Below are 19,583 nucleotides of genomic sequence, written 5' to 3'. Positions count from 1 at the left end.
ATGTTTTTCTTATTAAGCAGCTCATTTAAGAAAATATGATTTAATAACATAATCTTTGAGAAAAGCACTTGGTAAAAAACACTAACGATCATTCAAGAAACATAAGACCGTAGAAGACTTTCTCCTACATTGGCCGCACCATGAGTCCCCGTCGGCTCAAGGATGCCCCCAAACATGAAGGGTCATTTCAGCCTTACCTGAAACCAGGCCAGGGAGACTTTGCCTGGCCCAATACTAATGAAGGCTTCCCTGTGCCCTCTTTTGCTCTTGCCTGTCCACCATTCACATCCCCTCCTCTGATCACGGACTCCGATTTTCCAGGAAGAATCATCTCTTTCCTACTTCTTCTCCCTCTGATTGGATGGGGCTTGCCCAGTGTGATAGAAAGATGGCCAACCAGAGTACGGCATTCCCCTGGGCACTGTGACTGGTTCAGGGGTGAATCTAAGATATCAGGCAAATAAAAACTTGATTCTTGGATTTCCTCACTGGAGGGAGTCTCTTTTCGCTAGAAGAGGAAGTAGGGAAGTTAGGAAGTGAGGCTGGCGTGCTAGCAGCCACCTTATCACCACAAAGCCCGCACTATTGAAATGGACTATGAACTAACTGTTGACACAGAGGGAAGCAGGAAATGAGAAAGGACACATCCAGAATTGCGTCATTTGGACTTCTGGATTTGTCCATTCCTGAAGTCTGACTCACGCACTTTTGGGTGATCTAGCCCTAATTGACTTCTTTTTTACTTTAGACTTTGAAGTTGTTTTTCCCACTTGCAATAAAAAGAGTCCTGACTAAAATCCGTACTATTCCTATTTGCGAAGGAGGAACTATGATTTGTGCCTGAAAGACAGACAGAGTGCTGTTGTGCGTGGCCTTCCGCCCACCCCACAGCTACTCTGCCTAACAGGGCTGAGTCTGGATCTTCAAATCCAGGTTCTCTGTGGGCACCGCAGCTCCACTACACCCCAGCCAACAGGTGGGTGTGCCTTCTCACCAGGTGGTACCAGCTTTCAACCCTAGCTCTGGGACAGGCTCTACTAAATCCTTGTAGACTCTTCTGATGTCTCAACTCCCCTCTGCCTGACCCATCTGAGATTTCTTGTTGCTTGAAGAATCTTTAAACGTTGCCCTCCTCCTTGGCTCCCTGAGACTCTGCATTTGAGATTGTTTCATACTCCGAATATGACATCAAAGTCAAACTCCTGACCATTGTCCTTCCCTACTCTCAACAGGACCACCATGTATTCCTCAGTTTTCCTTAACCCTACTTGGTCAATTCTTGCTTACCTTCTATATTTGGTAATAATGAGAAAGATTTCATTTATAGACCGGTATTAGTTTTTTTCCCCTGTCCCTATGACAAAATACCTGAGGCTGTATAATGTATAAAGCAAAAAAAAGTTCACTAAGCTCCATTTTGGAGGCTGAAAGTGCAAGATTAGGCAGTCCCCATGGTTTGGCCCTTGTCGAGGGCCCTCTTGTCTCTCTCACACCATGATGGATAGTATCATGGTGGGAGTGTGTGTGAGAGGGAGAGATCACAGATGAGTTGGGAAGTGGTCAGTCTTGCTCTTTTATAACAGTCCCCTCCCAGGAGAACTAACTGGGGTCCCACAGGAACTCTACTCATCTCTTCTGAGGACCATTCTCCCAATGACCTGATCACCTTACACTAAGTTTCTACCACCTTCATATCCCCACCCTGGGGACCGAGTGACCCATGAAGCCACTTAGAGACAGGTGTCCTGAGCCTATTTCAGGGCCTTGGGTGACCTTTATGAACACTAACTAAGGTTCTTGGCTTCCTGGGAGGCCCAGGCCTGTCCCCTACCTGCAGCTCTGAGACCAGAGCTCCTCCTGGGGCTCTGTGGTGAGACTCTGCCTTGGAAACCAGGCAAAGGCAACCTCTGCATCGGATTGGTCCAGGGCCATTTATGGGACTCCAATGGGACAAGGCCTGCTCCGTCCTTCAGCACAGGCTCGGCTGGGCCTCCAGAAGCAGAGGAGGACGGTGCTCCCTGAAGACAGGAGGGTCAGGTGGCTGAAATGGCCCCTGGAGGTCGGGTCTGACCAGGAGGACCTGGAGGACTACTGGCCAAGCTGGGCACTGGGTCCCTTGTTCTCCAGCTGGGGCACTGGCCTCCCGTCACCTGAAGGGACGAGGGACGAGCCCCCGGCTGGAGGTGGGGGGCAGAGCTGCAGGCAGAGCGCCTTGACCCCGGCTGCCTGTCCCCAGGGAACCCCGAGAAGCCGCCTCGCCCAGACCCTGACCCGGCCGAGATCCCCTTGTCCTCTGACGCCCGGATCATCTCCTGTTCTGAGCACCTCCAGCCTGGGGAGCTCTTGCGCCATTCCTGGGAGAAGAAATGGATCCCAGTGAGGAATATGGAGCACCGGAGGCCACCTCAGCCAATGGGTGAGCGGGTGCAAACACAGAGGGGGCCAAGCAGCTCAGCAAGTCAAGTGCTAACTTCCCAGGTGACCCGAGAGCCCCGAGGCCACGGTGGGAGTCCTGCCCTTGGGTTCTTTCTGTGGTAGAGAAGGAGCCGGTGGGTCCTAGTGACGGAGCCGTAATGGCAACCCCGGGTGACACCTTCCATAGGAACAATAAACGCTGGCCACGCCCGGGGACAGTCCACAAAAGTCTATTGGACACCTAATGTAAGACACGAAGATGACTGTGTACAAGAAACTTGTTCTGAGTTCAAAAGAAAATGGACTTGGGCACACACCTCCTGTGTCAAGCTGGAGACAGCCTGGACGGCACTTGGGTGAACTCAGAGGGGGGTGACCTTCAAGGTGAAGGTCCTGAGAGAAGTCCAAACGGAGGCCATCTTCTCCTGACGGGGGGACAGCGCTTTTTCTGACTGTTCCTCCGCAGAGTCCGAATCTCGGAGGGCGGTCAGGGAAGGGGAGAGGCCACCTCTTCTTGCATTTTTTTTTTCCTGGGGAAGGGGGACGGGACACCTTGTGGGTGGCCCGGCTCCGGGGTGGGGGCGGCTCAGCTCTGATGAGTCCCACACTCAGGCACTCACGCCCGGATCTTGAATTGCAGCTTATTTTGTTTCTGAAAAGACAAAAACCAATTATCGATAGCCAGGCCAGCTCAGATGACCTCTCTTGGTGAGATGATCTTTCCCAGCTGTGTCACGGCCAGGTCCAAGTGACACGGAACTGGACATGGAAACACCCAACACAAAGAAACAAAACCAAGCCAAAGGTGTCTCCCCTGAATTTTGTGTTTTTTAATCACTACCACGGGATCCATTCCCCATCTCCCTTCCTCTTTTTCTTTTTTTCTTTTGTATTGAACCCAGGGGTGCTTTACCACTCAGCTATGTCCCTAGTCCTTTGACTTTTTAATGAGACAGGGCTTCACTAAGTTGCTGAGGCTGAGCCTCGAACTTGAGATCCTCCTGCCTCAGCCTCCAGCGTCTCTGGGATTGCAGGCCTGTGCCCCCACACCAGCCTCGTCACCTGTTTTTGCCAGCTGCTCTCCCCTTACCAAGGCGTCCTTCTTGTGCCCACCCGCCTCCACGGAGTGTCACTCTCAGGCACGTCATGATGTCATAGCGACTGTGACCCACTTTCTCCTCCCCAAGAAAAGGCATTTCCTAAGAAACCTGGGACCCCTCTGAGTCAACTCTGACCAGAAGCTTCAGACATAGTGAGTGCTCGGGAGATGTGGCCCGGGACTCGCAGGTGCACTGAGCTAGACCTTGAGTCAGAACTTTCTTCCTTCCCTGTCTCAGTCTCCACGACCCAACTCCCAACACTCCATGGAAGTCCCAGGGACCCCAGCCCCAATGTCCCCTGCTCTGCACCTTCCTGGGCCTCCCACCAGCCACCTGCTTTCCACCCGGGCCAGCAGCAGCCGTGGTCTGGAGCCCCTCCCTCTCTCCACCTGTCTCACCCTGTGGCTCCGATGGGCTCTGGGCCAAGCCTTTGAGGAGGCTGATCCGTGGAACTCAGGGCTTCCAATATCCAAGACGTTTGTTGATAATAGTCATTATATAGCTACCTTTGTGAATTAAAAAAATTGTTTGTTCTTTTCAGGTAGACACGACAGTAGAGTGTATTTTGACATATTCCCCATAGAATATAACAACAGCTTAATGTTTTTTAGTTGTTGATGGACCTTTATTTTTTATTTATTCATATGTGGTGCTGAGGATCGAACCCAGTGCCTCACACGTGCCAGGCGAGTGCTCTTCCACTGAGCCACCACCCCAGCCACAGGATCTCATTCTTGTGGTTGTACCTGACGTCGCGTTTCACCGGTGGTGTAGTCATATATGAACATAGGAAAGCTATGTCTCATTCTTTACTATTCCTATCCTTTCCCCTTCCCTTCGTTCCCCTATGTCTAATCCAATGAACTTTTATGAGTCTCCAATTCCATCCATTGACCAGCAAGTGCCATAATTTCATTCTTCTTTATGGCTGAGTGATATTCCATTGGGTATATAGCTACCTTTTACTGAGGATCTGCTATGTGCCAGATGTCATGTGAGATGCATTTAAAGCATGTTATGTACCTACCAGCCTCAAGCTAGAAGAGTCATTCCCTTTACTAAATCATTGGTTTAAAAAATATTGGAGGAACAGGACAATGGGAGAACAGAGACAACAGAGATCCTGTAAACAGGATCATTTCAGAGAGAGTCAACACTACAAAGAAGCAAAATGGTGACCATGCAGTGAGTGGTGCTTTAAATAGCAAGACCCAGACACCTCTCCAAGGGGGTGACATTAGTGCCAGCACCTGAAGGATATCAAGAGACTGGTGACGTCAACGGCGTTGGTGCACAGGGCCAGCATGGGCCAGGGCCCTGGGGACGGCATGCCCTGTCACATGATTGAGTTATCCGCAGATCTGCTTTCTCTGCTGGAATCTGAGCAATGTCCTGGTTCCCTTCCACCCGTGGCTCCAGGAAGGTCGGCCTGTCCTTGCTGATGACTGGGCTTCCCCCTGCAGCCTCCTCCTGGCCCAGCTGGGACCCCCACCATTGCCCAGGAGCCTCTCTATCCCGTCCCCGCGTGGCCCACTCTGGTGGCTCCTAGCTTCACCGCGTCTGTGGTGCTCCCGGCTCTCTTTGCCACGTGTGACCCGAGTCGTCCCCTGGGCCCTGGCATTTCCTGCTGCTGGTCAGGCTCAGCTGAGGTCATGAGTCCACACACCTCCCAGGCCTCTGCCCTCGCCAGGCCCTGGCTGAGCTGAGGCCTGAGGCCGAGCAGGAGCCGGTCGTCCTCGTGGGAGGCTTGAGCAGGTGCTCGTGAACTTGCGCTTTAGAAAGCTCCTTGCAGCAATCACATGAATCATCCGCTGAAGGACAGCCAGCCAGGACACAGGGAAGCCATGACGTGTGTGAACCCGGACCCGGGTCAGGCTGCCGCAGGGCTGATGCCTCGCGGTTCTCCTGGAAACATCACTCGGGTCTTCACTGGTGGCCTGCTGTGTCCTACACTGGTTCCATGTGGTTGTATGAGATCGATCCCATCTCTAGGTCTGAAGGCCCTGTGATAGACCCTGCCTAATCAACTCCAAACAGTCCTGAGTTTATTTGTTTGTTTGTTTTACCAAAAGAAAGAAAACAGGAAATGGTTGTCTTTCTTCCGGAGTTCTTGAGAGGATAGGATGTACTACTGGTGCTCTGGCAGCCATATTGCTACCATGAAGAAAGAGCCTGTGCACAAATAAAACCCCCATACAGAGTATATCAGCCATATAAGATAGGAAGTGCCACGATGTTGTCCTCCATCGAGCTGGACACCCATGACTCAGATGAACAAGAAATTTCCTTTTCTACTTTTTTGAAACCAGTTTGAAATGGGGTTCTATTACTTGGAGCCCTACACCCTAATCTTAAATGAAGCTGAGGAGCATTTACATTACTTGCCCAAGGTCCCACAGGTAGCAGGGAATAGCATTTCAACCCAGGAAACCTACTCCCAGGGTCTTTCGTCTAGGGTAGGAATGGAGATGAGTAGATGAGTTGAGAGATGTTGGGCAGTGGAACTATGGCACCTGAAGACAGGCTGACTGTGGTAAATAAAGGGGAAGGACTTATGTGACAGGGGGATGATGGAGTCACAGAGAAAGAAAATACCAAACGGAGAATGTATTCAGAGGGTGGAGAAGAATTGGGGGTGACGAGTTGTTTCTGGATGTTTTGAATCTGAAGTGCCCGTGGGCCACACAAATAGAGTTGCTAGGATCGCTAGAGAGCAGGGAGTTCTGGGCTAAGCCAGGCAGGATGGCTCAAGTCTGTAACCTCAGCAACTTGGGAGGCTGAGGCAGGAGGATCACAAGTTCAAGGCCAACCTGGGCAATTTAGCAAGACACTGTTTCAAAATAAAAAGTAAAACAGGCTGGCGGTGTGGCTCAGTTGTACCGCACCCTTGGGTTCAAGCCCCAGTGTTGAAAAAATTTAAAAATCCAGGTTAAACTTGTTCAGTTCCTCAACTGATATCCTTTGAAGTCCTGGAGTGGGTGATAGGGATTTGTGGGAGAACCCAACAGTCAAGGAACATTTTGGGTCTCATGGAGGTTACATTTCAGACTGAGTCATTCAGTGCAAGTAATCTTTGAAGCCATATGGAGGAACGAGGTTTCATAGGGATTGCACATAGGGTAAGTGTATTAGCTTTTCATTGCTGTTACAAAATACCTGACAAAAACGACTTAGAAGAGGAAAGGTTCATTTTATTTTGGCTCACCATTTCAGACGATTCAGTTCATGGTTGACCAGCTCCATTGTTCTGGGCCTGAGGTGAGGCAGAAGGGGACGGCCGAGGAAGCTTTCAGCTCATGATGGCTGGGAAGAAGATGTAAAACCTTCTAGGTCTCACCTCAATTAGGTGCCACCTCCCAGTGGTCCCTTCAGCCTCAACGGATTACTCTCCTGATAAGGTCGGAGCCCTTATGACTCAATCACTTCCCCAAAGCTCCACCTCTGCATGCATGGGACTTCCTGGGACATTCCAGATCCAACCATAACGTGAAAGGGTAACTTACTTCTGCATCACAGTTTCCTCATCTGTAATTGCCCCACAGGGTAGTTGTTGAGATGAGAGGAATCGTTACTCCGTAAAACACTTAGAACAAGCCTCACGCATAATGGTGAGCACAAGGTTCTGGGCTAAGCCAGGCAGGGTGGTGCAAGCCTGTCATCCTGGAGATTCTGGACACTGAGGCAGGAGGATGGCGAGTTCAAGGTCAGCTTAGTGGGCAATTTAGTGAGACTCTGTCTCAAAACACAATATAAAAGGGGCTGGGGATGTAGCTCAGTAACAGAGAGCTTTGGGGTTCAATCCCCAGTACTCCCCCCACCCCCCCCAAAAAAAATCTGGGTTAAATTCATTCTGTCTTTCAACTAATATTCTTTGAAGTCCTGCGCAGGCCATAGGGATTGTGGGAGAACTGAGGAGGACAGCCACAGTGCGGTGCTGTGCGGATGCTGATGATGTCGATAAGGAAGACCCTGGGAAGGGAGGGAAACTGGAACAGAGAGTGTCAGCATCCAGTGAATCTGTCCCCTGGAAAGAGGCTGTGTGCATCACAAAGGTAAAGGTTATGCCTTGGGCAGGACACAGGCTTCCCTACAGAAGATCTGCAAGTCACCTAGGTAGGACTCCTCCTCTCAGGGAGGGGAGCTTCAAACCCCTCACCTGCACTCACAGGCTTGGAGCATGGCCAGAGTGCTAGGGACGTGCTTCCAAAGAGTACCGCACAGAAAAGGGACAAAAGTGACCTTTATGGGGAGCCATCTGTCACCTCCCCCCTGGCGAGTGGTCAGGGCAACTTCGACAGTGGAAAGGGATGTTGATGGCAGGTGCCTCCACGTGGGTGATGAAAGCCGCCCTTCAGCTCTGGGCTCTGCCTCCCCAGACCACTGTCCAGCCCGTCCTGATGGTCCACCCGGCTCCTGCTCAGGACGCCTCACAGCCCAGAGGGGACAAGGAGATGAGGGGACCTAGCAGCGTGGACTCCTGGATTAGACCCCGATCTCAGCGGGAGGGAACTGGGGAAACCCAAATAAAGACCGGGGTCCAGTTAACAATACTGTACCAACAGGGGCATCTTGCTTTTGATCGATGAATATGCTAATGTGAGATTGACAGCTCGGGAAACTAGGCCAGGAGGAGAAGGGAACTTCTGGTGTATCTTTGCAACTTTTCTAGGGACATACCATTGTAAAATAAAAGATTATTTTTAAAATGAAAAATGCTCCCATCAATAAAAATATCTATTAGCAAGTATCTTTGTATATTAAAAATTATGTGTTCTTTTAGCCCTTTAAATTATATTTAATTATGCTACTATAAACACTATGAATTAGAATTAATGCCTTTAGGTTCACACAGTCTAATAGCTATATTTTTTTAATATTTATTTTTTTAGTTGTAGTTGAACACAATACCTCTATTTTATTTATTTATTTTTATGTGGTGCCGAGGACCGAACCCAGAGCCTCCCATGTACTAGGCGAGCACTAGTACTACCACTGAGCCACAATCCCAGCCCCTAACAATCTACATTTTTGATAGTGTGTTTTTTTCTTTCTCTTTCTTTTCTTTTTTATTTCTTACATACATGACAATAGTGGAATGCATGACATTCATAACTATCCATTCACAGCACAATTTTTCGTAACTCTGTATATAAAGTATGTTCATGCCAAACTATGCCATTATACATGAGCTCTCTCTCTTTTTTTTCATTACAATTCTTAATGCACCTTTATACCACAATTTATCATACCTCTGCTTGTATATAAGGTATGTTGACACCACATTCACAGCCTCATCTCTTTCTTCAATGGGCTGCCCACAGGCCTATGAGGTCACCCTGCCCCACCTCTCTACTGCTTGAAGCCAGGGCCCCATCCTCTGCACTGCGTCTTGGCTGCCTGGGGCTCCCAGATATTAAAATGAAGCCTGGGTATATTTTTACTGAGCAGCCAATGATATTCTAGATCATTTGCATATCAATGCTACCTTCTCTCTATCCATCGGTTTTATGGAGGATTTTGGACCACATTCCAAGGGCAACAGGAAGGATTTGGAGGGCTTGAGTAAGGCAGATGTATAATCAGCAGAGTGTGAAACGGTAAGAAAGGGGCAACGTTAGGGGGGTTATTGTCTGGCCTAGAGGAGAAATGGCAGCAACTTAAACCAGGAGCTGACGCCTGGATGGGAACTTATGATACCACGAGGGCTGGTAATCATGATGGTCGTAAAGTTTATAGAACCCTTTGGAGTTTACAGTGTCGATGCATTTAAGTTCTTTGCCAATTAATGTTTACAACTCTAGGTAGAATTTCCATTTTGTAAATGGGAAAATCTGGAGTCATGGGAAATTAAGTGAACTGCTCCAGGCTAAGTAGCATGATTTTAACCCAAGCATTTGGATTCCAAATTCAAGGTGCATTCCAGCGCCCAGCTACTACAAGATTACGGGTGAGATATATGGTAACTATTTGGTCCTTTACCCTGTGGGTGAATGGTTTTCCAAATTAATATATTTACAAGCTTTAAAATACAAATCCATGGGCCCTGCCCTAGGAGATTCTAACTCAGGGATTCTGAGGGGGCCTGGAAATCTGTAGTGAGTTGGGAGATATAAGGAAATAAAAATATCTATTAGCAAGACCACACCTTGAAAATCGATAGTGCTAAGGACCTTTGCCTGTGTTATGGTTGGGGTGTGGAATGTGTATCTGGTGAGCAGAGTCTCTCTCTGCTTTCTGGTTATCATGTGAGCCGCTTCCCCCCAACCACACTCTTCCGCCATGTTGTTCTGCCTCACCTTGAGCCCTAAGGAATGGAGACTGTTATCTATGGATTGAGACCTCTGAAACCACAAGCCCCCCAAATGAACCTTTCCTCTTCTAAAATTGTTCCAGGCCAATCTTTTAGTCAGCAAAAAAGCTGACTAAAATACTTGTTTTCCCAGTTCCCATGCACAGGTAATACTTCAGTCTTTCTTAGGGAACTGTTGTCCCAGTGCATGTTATGATGACTTAAAAATGAACACAGTCTGTTCGAACCTATTATTAAGGCAGCTATCTTCTCCAGAGCAGTGGGTGGAATGCTTATGGACTCTCCAAATCCGTATGTTGAAGTCCTAACCCTCAACGTGATGGTACCGGGATTGGGGGGCCCTTGGTGCCATCATTTTTTGGCAGTGCTGGTGATCAAACCAATGGCCTTGTGCAAGCTAGGCAAGCACTCTACCACCAAGCCACATCCCCTTCCCAGGAGGTGGGGCCCTTGAGAGGAGATGAATGGAACTTCAGTTGTTATAAAAGAGACCCCAGAAAACCAGCTGGCCCCTTCCACCAGGTGAGAGCATAGCTTGAAAGGGTTGTCCATGAACCAGACACCAAATCTGCTGGCACCTTGATCCTGGACTTCCAGCTTCCAGAATTGGGAGAAGTAAGTTTCTATTGCTGACAAGCCACCCAATGCCTGGTATTTTATTATAGTAACCCAAGGGGACAGTCACAGTTAGCAAAGTTTGCTTTCAAACTATTTTTGCTATTTAATAACTACCTTGTCTCCTTTCCTCCTTCTCAGTGGACGCCTCTCCTGTGACCACTGTCCACACGTCCAAGCCTGTCCCTGTGGCTTCCCGGTAGCAGGCCTCTAAGCCGCAGTGCAGACCACAGCCACGAGTTCTCTGTAGCTCCTGGTCCAGCAGCGCCTGCCACACAGCCGTCTCTTCCCAGCAGAAACCTCAGTCTGTGCCTGGGTTTTTGCAGAGCTGAAGAAGGTACAGGAGAGGCTGGTTTGGGTGTTTTCCCATCTTGAAGCACTCGGCCAAACTGCCGGTTAGGACTTCCTTGTGTTAAGAAAAGAACTCAATTGTCCATAATCACTCCCTGTTTTATTTGGCCGGAATGATGGATTTTCTTTCTATTTTGTTTAGCTTTTTGGCACATCTAACATCAGATGTACTTCTTTATGTAATTGCATTCTGTTAACCGCTCTATTTGAAGGTTGCTTAAGCTATGTAGCTTTGCTATTTATGAATTTTATCTACTTTTTAATCACTACCAGAAAATAAATACCTGGGCACTTGTAACTGAAGTTACAAAAGACAGGCCCCAGCTAATGGGGTCTAGGCACTTTGAAGAGCAAAACTACAGTGGCCCATCAATGTTTTATTCTCACGCCTTGTCTCGTCCTCTGCTGGCCCACCTTCAAGTTCCTATCTCTGTTTTCCATAGGAACATTTTCTTGGAGGACAGAATCAGGTGGAAAAGAAGAGAACATATTTCCCTCCACAGAGCCTTGACTTCTCAAAGTCCCTCCAGAGGCATGGCAGCTACAGAGGAGCTTGCTTCCACTTGAGAGAAGTCCTGGACCACCTCAGGCAGTCTCTTCCAGCCCCAGGGGCCATGGCTCGGTCTCTACATCAGTGGTGGGGTCTCCAATGTCCGAAGCTGTGAATGTACCCTGGGAGCCTGCTATGGACCAGCCGCTGCAGAACTGCTTCCCATACTTAGTAACAGACATGGCTTTCTTCCAAACAGATAGGGCTACGCCGCCATTCATCAACCATCGGTGGTCGGTACCCTCTAGGACCCCTCAGCCTCAGGAAGCACATACCCCACAACCCAGGCTTGGCAGTTTTTCCTGACAGCCTCTCAAAGATCACATGTGGTCCCTTCTGGTTAGTCACGTCCATTGCTGCAGGTACCTGGAAATTGTTTCTATGGGACACAATCAGCTGATACAGTCCCACCCTCTTACCTCCCTTCAACCTTGGATTTGTCCCAAGAAATTCCAAAGTATTCTCCTCTTCTGATTCCAAAGTATTCTCCTCTTCTGGAAAGCCTCTGAGGTTCAGGGAATATTTCATCTCTTTCTCAGGGTTCCCCATCGTAAAGGGTGGGATTGAACAGGTCATTTTACCTCTTTGTCGCTAAGGGGTTGGCCATGGGACATATATTCTGCTTCTTTATAGCAATTTGGCCAGGAGAAGTAGAAAACCTTGTGCCTTTGAAAACAGTGTGGTAACTTTCGACTCTTTTGAGTTTCCTCCTGATTCTGCTTGTGGGGTAGAGGAGTAGCACCGGCTCCGTGGGCACTGTCTATAAATAACCCCCTGGTGTTAGGGGGCCTGGACCACCTTCTGAGAAAGATGACATGTTCCTCTGCTTTCATCACCTTTTTAAGACAGCGAGTTGGTGGGGAAAGGCTGGCTTCTAAGGTGGACAGCTTGGCTTCATGACCACGCACAGGCTTGGTGGACTTGGGTCTAAACTTCCAACAGGTTTAATCCAAGAGGTGAAGACGTGGGAGAGGTAGGGTCTCTGGACAGAGGGACAGAGACCGCAAAAGAGTGGATCGCTACCTAGGGGTGGAGGCTGTCTGGTCATCAGGGTGGAAGCAGGACCCTTCACAGTAGCTGAAGGAGCAGTACAATGACAAGTTCCTGCCCTCCAGAAAGAAAGAGAGTAGTCTGGCAAGGAGGAGGCAGATGGTCAGGCCCCGAGCCAGGCAGCTGTGGTTTGGGGCAGGGTTCCAGGGCCAGCAGGGAGTGGAGTCCAAATGGGAGCTGAGCAGGCGCCCAGTCATATGCCAGTCTTGGCCCATGGGATGGGTTAAGACAGAAACATCCTGGAGCAGGACATCTGGGTGCCAAAGAGCTTTCTCCAGGCCTCTGGGTCGCAGCCTTAGGGTCTTGGCCTTAGCAAGACTGACCATTCCTTTCCCCCCGTGGGGGCAAGGGCCCTAGGTTATAAGACAACCAAACTTGTGTAGGATCAGCTCGGCGACCTAGGAGGGCAGAGGAGTTGTGGGATTACCTTCCCCCCATCTTTCCTACCAGATCCCGACTCTTCCTCATGACAGGCAGCCATTGCTACACACTGAAACAGATGAGGTCGTGCAGTCTGTGGAAGTTGCGATTGAAATCTGTGAAATACGTATACAAGAAGAGACTGTAGATGGCAGACAGATTTATATATACCTCCAAATAGATGAGGCACACTCACGCATAAGCATAGGTCTTATATACATAGTGGATGAATTTCTAAAAAGTTGCACGTAAATTCTATTTTTGTAAATGATCCTTTTTTAAAATTTGCCAAGGCAACATCTCCTGATGGATCTGTATGTTCTCTTTAATTAAAGAGGGGATATCTGCGTGTTGTTTTTTGTACTAGGGATTGAACCCATGGTATATAGCTCTATCACTGAGCTACATCCCATGGCTTCTTATTTTTTATTTTCAAGACAAAGATCATGCTAAGTTACTGAGGGTCCAAGTTGCTGAGGCTGGCCTCAAACTTACAATCCTCCTGCCTCAGGCTCCTGCGTCACTGGGATTACACCACCATACCTGGAAAACATTCTGTAGCCTAACTTGTTTTTTCTTTCTTATCTAATTGTACAAGCTCAGAGCTAAACTTTCTTAGTTTGTCTTCTAATATGGTTGTTTTCTTTTTTTTTTTCAATCCATGTTGTTACTTGTCTTCTGCCTGTAAGTCCATGAGGTAACAACTTTATGGATATTTATCACATGGAATTTTCAATGATTTCAGTGGTATCATGGTATCACTTGGAAGAATAATGTATAAGCAATAAATAAGTGAGTCAAATTTTCTAGAATTCTTTTAAAGTTTGGAAAGTTGGCCACGTGATATGTGACTGGGTTCTGGGAAGCCAGAGGCCTTCTGTTGTAATGAACAGTGTGTCATAGTGAAAGTCACCTGGCGAGTCTTGAGCACAGGGCCAGACCTCCACGGTGGCTGGGGGTGACACTGGGTGTGCTCCTGGGAGGGATTTCATCTGAAGTCCCTCCTTGTCGCAGGGGACTTCTGGCCTCCCAAGGCAGGCTGGCCGTGCCAGTGTGTCCCTTGGCACCTCCTCTCTCAGCCACACTCGCAAACACACCTAGGAATGCTGGCCGCATCCTCCCTGGGCAGTTGGGACAATGGCTTTGCAGTCCTGTTTCTGACCCGCTTGGTCAACACAGCGCCTTGACTCCAAGATATCAGGGCAGAGAAAGGGCCGCTGTGTCCCCAGGCCCATTCCTCAGGGCGGGGCAGGGAGAAAGGCAACTCGATCTGCCCCTTCCCCCTCTGGGGAGAAGCTCGGGCTGCAATCTCCCCTTTCTCCCCAGAGCCAGCCGGAGGCACTGGCTGCTCTGGGAGGACTGACTTGGTTTCTTACGCTGGCACCTCCCTCCCCTGCCTTCCTCCTCTCTGTGTTCCTGGAGATAATTTGCCCAGGCAGGAATGTGTATTGGGAAACCGTCCACCAGAACTCCCATGGACCGGAGCAGATGTGCGGCTCTGCTTTGTTGGGGCTGGCCAGCTGGGCTGGCAGCTAGGAGTCCTGCTGACCCGCTGGGCTAAGGGGTGACCCCAGGAGACCCCAGAGATGAGCAAGATGCTCCAGGCAGAAGCCACTGGTGCAGAGAGAATGGCATTGGTCAGCTCGAGAGGAAGAAGGAATGGACAATAGACGGCTCCCCTCTGAAGCAGCTCCTCAGGCCTCATGTCATAGAACAGAAAGGAAGGTTCCAGAAACGACCGGAAGTGGTTTTCAAAGAAGTGGAGGAGTACCATGGGCAAAAGAATTGGGCTGATTTCTTGAGATTTTAGGGTGTCACAACTGAGACCTGCAAACACAGGTTAGAATTGGGTTCAAAATAAGGAAGAACTTAAAGTTATTCAAAAATATCTTGAGGCCATGGACGGATGGATGGATAAACAAAACATGGTATAGATCCACAATGGAATATTATGCAGCTTGAAACAAGAAGAAAAATTTTTCTCTTTTTTTTTTTTTTGATACAGGGGATTGAACCCAGGGACACTTAACCACTGAGCTACGTCCCCAGCCATTTTTTTGTATTTTATTTAGAGATGGGGGTCTTGCTGAGTTGCTTGGGACCTCTCTAAGTTGCTGAGGCTGGCTAATGATCCTCCTGCCTCAGCCTCCCAAGCTGCTGGGATTACAGGCGTGCACCACGGCGACTGGCCAGGAAGGAAATTCTGACACAGGCTCCAAAGTGGGTGAAACTTGATGGAGTCTAAGTGAAATAAGACGGTTGAAAAGGATAGGGGATGCAGAAAGTAACCAGAACAGTGAAATTCACAGAGACGGAAGGCTATGAGGACAATTAGAAAAGAGAGGCAGGAAGGCAGGGAGGCCAGCTTCCTGGGAAAGGAGAGCCATCCCAATGAGCGAGACAGCCTCTTCTGCCTTCCACTGTCAGGCGTGTGTGAGGGTGCACATGGCAGGGACTGCTTAGCTTGGGAGGCTGCATGGTGCAGCTAGAAGCTCTGACACGTTGAAGAAAGGGTGTTTATTCCACCCCAGCAGCCTCACTTTCCACATCAGTAAAATGGCAACAATCCCTTTGCAGAGAAGGGAGTTCTGTGTGAAAGTTTATTCTTATTATTGTCCCAATATTATTATTATTATTATTATTATTATTATTACTGGTCTTATTTTTATTGGTACTAGGGATTGAACCTAGGTGCACTTAACAACTGAGCATCATCCTGCCCTTTTGTTTTTATAGTTTTTATTTTTAAACAGGTTCTCGCTGAGTTGCTTAGGGCCTTGTAAGTTGCTGAGGCTATTCTTGAATTTGCAATCCTCCTGCCTCGGCCTCCACAGTAGCTGGGAGTACAGATGTGCACCACCATGCCCAGCCAATAATATTATTTTTTAAAAGTCTACTTTGAAAAATTTTTTTCAATTGTTGATGAACCTTTATTTTATTTATATGCAGTACTGAGACTCAAACCCAGGGCCTCACACAGGCTAGGCAAGTGCTTTAGCATTGAGCTACAACCCCAGCCCCTAAAATTCTTCTTTTAAAGCATACCTTAGCATGATTTATCTATCAGTGATGTGGTTCTTGCCAAATCCATTTTGCAACCTGGAAAGGGAGTTGTTATTGCAAAATACATTATCCTTGTACTGCAATGACACTTCAGTAAAACCCTGCACTCTTTTGGACATCCTGGAGTGTTTTATGAATGGCGGGGTGATTTCTTCTTGGTGCAGGTTTGTGGAGATGTCTTGGGGGCCCATCAGTAGCAGAACTGAGACTTGGCCTCTTGACTCAGGAGACCCTTGGCAACACTATCTTAATCAGAGAACTTTCTGGAAATGGTCCAAGGGGTATCTTACCAGTGTTCTGTACCTCTGCCAAAGGGCAACTGGGAGAGGGACGTCCAAGTCAACAAGGTGGGATGATGAAGGCAGCAAGGGTTTTCCTCAGGAGTGTATGAGCACTTGAAGGCTGTGGCGTGGTCTTTCCCCCAGGCACCCTATCTCCACCTGCCTCTCATTGCCCAAGGCAGAAACGAGAAGCTGAAATAACAGAGACAACTTCCATCGAGATGAAAGCCACAGAAACACTGTGGATGTGTCACTGCCACTCTGCCTGGTCCACAGCAGCTTGGGGCCTCGGAAGGTTGTGATCCAGGGGCTCAGAGATGGAGACTGGGGTCTGTGTTCAAGTCAGCAAGAAGTGGCTCTGCCATTCTCCCGCTGCCACAGAGGTTCCGCGTGCACTGCCTGGAAGTGACAGGAGTCCACAGGTTGGGGCAGGATCTACCTGGGTGCCCATCCCCTGAGGCTCAGGTCACCTACTGGCCGCCTCCCTGCAGATGGGGGTGCCTGCAGGCTGTAGGAGAAGGCGGCTGCTGTAAGACTCCAGTTATCTTCCCATGCACCTCGCCATTTTCCTTGTATTTCACACACATCTTGGTGTTCCAGGTTAAAAGTTTGCCTAAACCTACAGGTGACGGAAACCCAGTTGGGACAAATTTAAACATACACGGGAAATTACAGATTCTCACGAATTCTAAAATTAAATCTAGGCAGTGAATCTCAGAGGCCAAGTCATATTATCATAATACTTTGCACTCTCTTTTTGTCTCCATGTTTCCAATATTGCCTTCACTCTCTACTCGGTAGCAACGATACCCACCAAGATGAATTTTTGCAACTGAGAAATAAAGTAGAGATATTTCTAATCATTTAAATTTAATGATTTTTTTAATCATTCCAGGAAGATCTTGGGGAGATTCTGTCCATCCTTAAAACAACTACTCTGATTTCCTAACCCAAATCATGTGCCCAATTCTTGAGTCAAAGTATGTGTCAACCACACCCAAATCATTGTCTAAGAACAAGGCAAAAAAAAAGATGGCTTTTGAGCAGACAAAAGCCATCTTTTGACATCCTGGTATGTGTTCATGTTTATTCTTACCAGGCTTATGCCACATGTAAGTTTAGTTTTTGTATGATATCATATAGTTGTTGCTGCCTATTCACAGATTACTATGAGAGAAGTAAAATACACATGCCCCTGATTTTATATATAGAGAGATAGAAGGTAGAAAAGAAAGATTAAATATAAGCGCTACAATATACAGAAGTGGACGAAATGTTCACATTTCATTGGTGGTAAAAAGCAAAGTGATAAACAAGTAAAAATGTTTTGGAAGGTATTGAATTTTTTTTCCAAGTTGTTTTTTGTTTTTTTTCAATCACAAGCATTCATTGTAGGAGATCAAGAGATTTCTGCATCTAGCCATGATGAAGTAACAGAGAATAGATTTCTCCTCCTCCCTTAAACAACTATAAAAATGGACAAAATAAATGAAATAATACTTCTCACCTATTGGGTGACAAGCCTCACAGCACTTTGATCTGAGAAGAGGGAGGAAAAAAAAAAAAAACGAGGCAAGTCTTACAATTGTCCCAGATTGTTGCTGGAGGCAATTTCCAGCCTGCATGCAAGAGGTAAAAATGGAGTTCTGCAATCTCCTGGAGATGAGGAGCTAGAGATTCAAACCAAGGGAGGTCACAACCACTAGACCTCTATGAGTCAAATCACTAGAAAGGGGGGTGGGGAGCTGGAGAGAGAGGGAGGGAGCAAGGAAGAGAGAGAGAGCACATTCCAGAGCTCTGCAGAGGGATCACTTTGAAGCTGTAGCTGAGTACTGACCTATGTACACACACACACACACACACACACACACAGAAACTCTCTGAGGGGAAAGAATCACTTTCAAAAGCAAAAGGATTAACAACTCCTGAAACTTACACAGAACTAGGAATAGAATGGTTTATGTTCCCATAGCTAAAGAAGAAACATATCCTAAAGCCCTTAGAGGGCGAAGTCTTCTTATTTAGTTTTAATAGTAGGACTAGATAAGTCTAGACAATAGGCAGCTCTGAACTCACCACAACAAAGATTAAAATCAAGCTTTGAAAGATCCAATGGATCCCAAGTAACAATTCTGTTCCAGAATTGCTCAATATTATTTAAAAGAATACAACAAAATCCAGCAACTAACAGTATAGAATCACAACATCAGGTATTCAGTCAAAAATCACCAGGGATGGGGCTGGGGCTAGGGCTCAGTGGTAGTGCACTTGCCTGGCATGTGTGAGGAACTGGATTCGATTATCAGCACCACATATAAATAAATAGATGTCTATCAGCAACTAAACAAAAATTTTTTTAAAAATCACTGCAAAGAAACAGAAAATCACTACTCACAATGAGGATTAAAAATGATTAATTGTGAAGCAGACCCAGAAGTTATAGAAATGATGAATTTGCAGATAAGAACATTAAATCCTCAATGTAATATATGCTGCTGAATTATAAGAAAGTAAAGAAAAAAATAAGAGTTGCACTGGCTGGAGAATAATGTGGTGGAGCTGAGAGGGTGAGGAGGCTGCGTCTGGCTTCCGCTCTCACAGCCATTGCAGCACCTTGAGCTCCATGGAGACAGCGCCCGGGCAAGTGAGAGCCGGACGGGCACTGGGCGACTCTGGGCCTCGCTGAGGAAAAGCAACTAAACATGGGCAAAGGAGATCCCAAGAAGCCGAGAGGCAAAACGTCATCATATGCATTCTTTGTGCAAACTTACCAGGAGGAGCACAAAGAAGAAGCATCCAGATGCTTCAGTCAACTTCTCAGAGTTTTCTAAGAAGTGCTCAGAGAGGTGGAAGACCATGTCTGCTAAAGAGAAAGGAAAATTAGAAGATATGGCAAAGGCGGGCAAGGCCCGTTATGAAAGAGAAATGAAAACCTCTATCCCTCCTAAAGGGGAAACAAAACCAATATACCCGAAAGGCCTCCCTCAGCCTTCTTCTTGTTCTGAGCATCCTGTTCTGAGTATCACCCCAAAATCAAAGGAGAACATCCTGGCCTATCCACTGGTGATGGAGCACCCATGGGAAAGAAACTGGGAGAGAGGTGGCATCACACTGCCGCCGATGACAAGCAGCCTATGAAAAGAAAGTGCTAAGCTGAAGGAAAAGTAAGAAAAGGAGTACTGCTTATGAACTAGAGGAAAACACAATGCAACAAAAAAGGGAGTTGTCAAGGCTTAAAAAAGCAAGAAAAAGAAGGAAGAGGAGGAAGAAGAGGATGATGATGAATAAGTTGGTTCTAGCACAGTTTTTCTCCCCCGTCTCTAAAGCATTTAACCCCCCTGTACACAACTCACTCCTTTTAAAGAAAAAAAATTTAAATGTAAGGCTGCGTAAGATTTGTTTTTTAGCTGTACAGTATTTTATTTTGG

General features: G+C 47.5%; 1 long non-coding RNA gene across 1 annotated transcript; it reads left to right on the top strand.

Moving 5' to 3' along the window:
- Window positions 1-10,315: 10,315 nt before the first annotated feature.
- On the top strand, window positions 10,316-13,613 carry LOC144365143 (uncharacterized). The gene is made up of 3 exons (XR_013423351.1): window positions 10,316-10,440; window positions 10,582-10,777; window positions 11,235-13,613. It is a non-coding gene; the product is annotated as an uncharacterized LOC144365143 (long non-coding RNA).
- The last annotated feature ends 5,970 nt before the right edge of the window (window positions 13,614-19,583 follow it).

The sequence above is a fragment of the Ictidomys tridecemlineatus genome, chromosome 6, assembly GCF_052094955.1.
Source record: "Ictidomys tridecemlineatus isolate mIctTri1 chromosome 6, mIctTri1.hap1, whole genome shotgun sequence".
Classification (NCBI taxonomy): Eukaryota; Metazoa; Chordata; class Mammalia; order Rodentia; family Sciuridae; genus Ictidomys; species Ictidomys tridecemlineatus.
The sequence above is the reverse complement of the archived record's forward strand: the minus strand, read 5'-3'. Positions and strand labels throughout refer to the sequence as shown.